Source organism: Pteropus alecto, unplaced genomic scaffold (assembly GCF_000325575.1).
Source record: "Pteropus alecto unplaced genomic scaffold, ASM32557v1 scaffold106, whole genome shotgun sequence".
Lineage (NCBI taxonomy): Eukaryota > Metazoa > Chordata > Mammalia > Chiroptera > Pteropodidae > Pteropus > Pteropus alecto.
The window spans coordinates 357178-362900 of NW_006442103.1; positions in this window are offsets into that span (position 1 = coordinate 357178).

The following is a 5723-nucleotide window of genomic DNA, read 5'->3' on the forward strand; positions in this document are numbered from 1 at the left end:
AATTCATCTTTCTGACCTTCAGTTCTCTTCACATAGAGATGAAAGGGATGAGACCTGCCAAAATTTTAACATGCCAAAATTTCTGGGGTCTTTTCCCCGCTAGATGTACATCTTTTTAATATGACATCTATAAACTCTATTGTGTGCCCATTACCCAAAGTCTAGTCTCTTCCAGTCACCATATATTTGACCCCCTTTACTCTCTTTGTCCTCCTTCAACCCCTCTTATCTGGTAATCACCATTTTGTTGCCTGTATTTATGAGTTTGTTTTTATTTTGTTCATTTGTTTGTTCATTTATTGTTTTTTGTTGTCGTTTTTATCCCATGTATGAGTGAAATCATATAGTTCTGGTCCTTTTCCATCTGCTTTATTTCACTTAGCAAAATACTCTCATGATCCATTTATGTTGTCATAAATGAGAATAGTTATTTTTTATGGATGTAGTATTCTATCATATATATATGTACCACATCTTTATCCAATATCTGTCAAAGGACACTTAACTTTTTTTTTTTTCTTCATGTTGTGGCTATTGTAAATAATGCTATAATGAATATAAGGGTATATATATGTTTATGAATAAGTGTTTTCAAATTTTTCAAGTAGATACCCAGAAGACTGCTGGGTCATGTGGTAGCTCTATTCTTAATTTTTTGAGGAACCACCATACTGTTTTCTATAGTGGCTGCACTAATTTACGTTTCCACCAGTGGTGTGTAAGGGTTCTCTTTTCTCCACATCTTGTCTAACACTTGTTATTTCTTGTCTTATTGATAATAGCAATTCTAACCGGTGTGAGGTAGTATCTCACTGTGATTTTGATTTGCATTTCCCTTACTATTACTTTTTTTTATTGTTATGGTGACATTGGTTAACAAAATCCAATAAGTTTCAAGTTTACAATTCAACAATAAGTCATATACATATATATGTATATGTATATGACTTATTGTATACATATGTATATGTATATACATATATATGTATATGACATTGTTGAATTGTAAACTTGAAACTTATTGGATTATAACTTATATACATATATAAGTCATATATATGTATATGACTTATTGAATATATTGAATATATTGAATATATTTCAATGCATTGCATGGTGTGTTCTCCACCCATAGTGCATTTCCCTTATAACAAGTGATGTTTGAGCATCTTTTAATATGTCTGTTGGCCATCTGTATGCCTTCTTGGGAAAGTGCCCGTTCAGGTCCTCTGCCCATTTTTCAATAGGATTTTTCTGTTGTTGTTGAGTTGTATGAGTTTTTCTTTTTATATGTTTTGGATATTAGTCCCTTATTAGAGGTATCATTTGCAACTATCTTCTCCCATTTGGTTGGTTGCATTTTTGTTTTGTCGATGGTTTCTTTTGTTGTGCAGAAGCTTTATAATTTGATGTAGTCCCATTAATTTAGTTTTGCTTTTACCTCCCTTGTATTTGGGGTCAATTTCATAAAAAAAACTTCTGATGCTATTGTTCATAAGTTTAATGCCTGTGTTTTCTTCTATGTATGTTACTGTTTCAGGTCTTTTATTCAAATCTTAATATTCAAAATTAATATTCAAAAATTTAATCTACTTCAAGTTAATTTTTGTGCATGTCTGTCTAGTTCATTCTTTTGAATGTGGCTTTTCAGTTTTCCCAACACCACTTATTAAAGAGACTTTGCTTTCTCATGTATGTTTTTGGCTCCTTTGTCAAAAATTAATTGCTCATGTATGAGTGGGTTTATTTCTGGGCTCTCAATTCTGTTTCATTGGTCTGTATGGTAGTTTTTCTGCCAATATTGTACAGTTTTTCCTACCATTGCTTTATAGTATAGTTTGAAGTCAAGGAGTATAATATCTCTGGCTTTGTTCTTATTTCTCAGGATTGCTTTGGCTGTTCAGAGATTTTTTGTGGTTTTATGCACATTTGAGAACTTTTTCTATTTCTGTGAAGAAAAATGCCATTGCGGTTTTAATATGGATTGCTTTGAATCTGTAGATTGCTTTAGGTAATATGGTCATTTTAACAATGTTAATTCTTTCAATTCATGAACTGAATTTATTTCCATTTCTTTGTGTCTTCAATTTCTTCTAACAATATCTTGTGGTTTTGAGTATAGGTCCTTACCTTCCTTTGTGAAGTTTATTCCCAGGTATTTTATTCTTTTTGTTGCAATTGTAAGTGGGATTGTTTTCTACATTTCTCTTTCAGATATTTCATAATGTGTAGAAACACAACAGATTTTCATGTATTGGTTTTGTATTCTGCAACTTTACTGTTTTTTAAATTTCTTCTAGTAGTTTTTTGGTGAGGTCTTTAGGATTTTCTTTATATAAAATCATGTCGTAAGCAAATAGTGACAGTTTTACTTTTCCTTTCCAATTTGGATATCTTTTATTTATTTTTCTTGCCTAATTGCTCTGGCTAAGACCTCCAGTACCACGTTGAATAACAGTTGTAAGAGTAGGAATCCTTGTCTTGTTCCTGATCTTAGAAGAAAAGCTTTCAGTTTTTCACCATTGAGTTTATTAGCTGAGGGCTTGTCACATATGGATTATATTATTTTGAGATAGTTTCTATACTCATTTTATTGAGAGTTTTGAAATAATAAATGGATGTTGCATCTTGTCAAATGCTTTTTTGCATCTATTGAGATGATCATATACTTTTTATCTTTTATTTTGTTATTGTAGTGTATCACATTGATTAATTTGCAGATGTTAAGCCATCCTTGTATTTCTGGAATGAATCCCACTTGATCCTTTTAATGCATTATTCAATTTGCTAATATTTTGTCAAGGATTTTCACATCCAAGTCCATCAGAAATATTGGCTTGTAATTTTATTTATTTAGTTATGTCCTTGCCAGGTTTTTGTATCAGGGTAATGTTGACTATAAAATGAGTTAGGAAAAATTCCTTCCTCTTCTATTATTTGAAAGAGGCTGAGAAGGATAGGTAGAAAATCTTTGAATGTTTGGTAGAATTCACCAGTGAAATAATTTGGTTCTAGACTTTGGTTTTCTGAGAGGTTTTTGATTTCTGTTTCCATTTCCTTACTAGTAATCAGTCTAGTTAGGCTTTCCAGTTTTTCATAATTCAGTCTAAGAAGGTTGTATGCTTCCAAGAATTTGTCCATTTCTTCTAGGTTGTCCAATTTGGTGGCCCGTAGCTTTTCATCATATTATTGTATAATTCTTGGTATTTCCGTGGTGTCTGTTGTAACTACTCTTTCATTTCTGATTTAATTTTTATTTGAGTCTTTCCCACTTTTCCTGGAGTGAGCCTAGATAGAAGTTTGTCAAATTTGTTTATGTTTCTAAGAACAAACTTCATTTTATTAATTTTTGTTTATTATATTTTTAATCTCTATTTCACTTATTTCCACTCTGATTTTTATAATTTCCTTCCTTCTACTGACTTTGTGCTTTGTTTGTTTATCTTTTTCTAGTTCTTTGAAGAGTAATGTTAAATTATTCATTTGATATTTTTCTTGTTTCTTGAGATAGGCCTATAATGCTATACAGTTTCCCTCTTAGTACCACTTTTGCTGCATCTCAAAAATTATGGTACATCATATTTCATTTTCATTTGTCTCTATGTATCTTTTGATTTTCTGTTTTTGTTCAGTAGCATGTTTTTAAATCTCCACATATTTGTTATTTTCCCAGCTTTCTTCTTGTAGTTGATTTCCAGTTTTCATACTGTTGAGGTTGGAAAATATTCTTGGCATGATTTTACTCTTTTTAAATTTATTAGGACTAATTTTGTGTCTCAATATATGGTCTATCCTTGAGGATGTTTCATGTGCACTTGAGAAGAATATGTATTCTGTTGTTTGGAATGGAAATTTGTATAAGTATCAATTAAGTTTATCTGGTCTAATGTGTCTTCACTCACCTGTATAAATTCAATCCTTTCCTCCTTTTTCATGTTTTTGTTGTCACAGTTTATGCCTTTTTATGTTGTGCATTTATTATCAAATCACTATAGTTTTAGTTATTTTTAATGTGTTTCCCTTTAACCTTTATGTTGTAATTATTTTTAATTGTTTAAGAGTTATTTTGAAATAAAGTTGCAATTTTCTGCTTCAGTCTGTCTGTTATCTTACTCAAAGTCTTGTATACATTTGTCTTTTTGTTACAGGTACAAGAGCTCTTTTCAACATTTCTTGTAATGCAGGTCTTATGAGGTAAATTTCCTCAGCTTTTGTTTGTCTGAAAAAGCCTTTATTTTGACTTCATATCTAAAGGATAACTTTTCTGGATATATTATTCTTGACTTGTGGTTTCTCTCTTTCAATATTTTGAATACGTCATTTCACTCTCTCCTGACTTATAAGGTTTATGCTGAAAAATGTGGTGATAATCTGATGGAGTTTTCTTTGTAGGTTACTTTTTTTTCTTAGCTGCCTTGAGAATTCTTCCTTTGTCACTAACTTTTGACAGTTTTAATATAACGTGTCTTGGAGAAAGTCTTTTTGTGTTGAGATAATTAGGTAATCTATTAGCTTCTTGTATTTGATTGTTCAGCTCCTTTTATAGGTTTGGGAAGTTCTCATCAATTATTTCTGCTCCCTTCTCTCTCTCTTCTCCTGGTACACTTATTTTTCTTGTGTTGCTCTTTCTAATGGAGTCAGACAGTTCTCATAGAACTCTTTCATCTTTTAAACTCTTAATTCTCTCTCTTCTTCAATCTGAATCATTTCTAGATTTCTATCTTTGAATTTGCTAATTCTCTTCCCTGTGGTTTCTTCTATTTTCGATGCTTTTAAATGCATTCTTCATCTCATGTATTGAGTTTCTCAGCTCTAAAATTTCTGTTTGTTTTTTTTAATAGTTTATTTTTTTTTGAAAATTTTTGTTCATTAATTCTATTCCTGAGCTCATTGAACTACCTTTCTGAGTTTTCTTGTGTCTCACTGAGTTTTTCATAACTGTAATCTTGAAGATTCTGTCATTTAAACCAGTCTTTCATGTCTTTGAGTTTGATTTCTGGAGACTTTTTGTTTTCTTTCTGTGCTACCATGTTACCTTGGTTATTCATGGTAGTGGATGGATTGTTTCTCTGCCTGCGCATTTGAGGTAGTGAACTCTTTTCTTGTTTAGACACTGTTTTGCTGTTACCAAATCAGCAGGTTGATAAGTATAGTTATTTTTTTTTAATTTCCTAGTTGATGGCATTCTTACAAAAGTTTTTGTTTTCTCTTACCTAACTTTGCTTGTACTTCCAGGACCTACGCTATTTGCACTCCCAGGATCATTGTGAGATGGTGTCACTTACCTCATGGAAAATGCCATGTACCCACCAGGGTGGTACTTGTCCCTTCAATGTTCAGCTCGCCTTGGTCTTGGGGCTCCCCCACTGTGCTGAAGAACTGGGTTTACAAGCTCCATGTGCTGCCTCCTTGTCACTAATGGTCTTTGGCCCCAATATGATATTTTAGGCATCTCCACTGCCTCTACCAGGTTCCACCCTGATGGATGGAGGAAGGGAAGTAGATTCATGAGTCTGTGGTGCTGCCTCCTTGTTAGTTATGCCACTGGGTTTTGCTGCAATGAGAGAGGGAAAAGGATCCAGCTTCCCTAGGCAGGGACCCTGCTTCTGCCTCTCTTACACTGCAGGTCATAGTGTGAGGGTCCCAGCCCTACTCTTCAATCACTACTGTATAGCTGGGCCACAGTGGTGTCTGTATCCACTGCCCCTGTCTTTCTCTCAGCC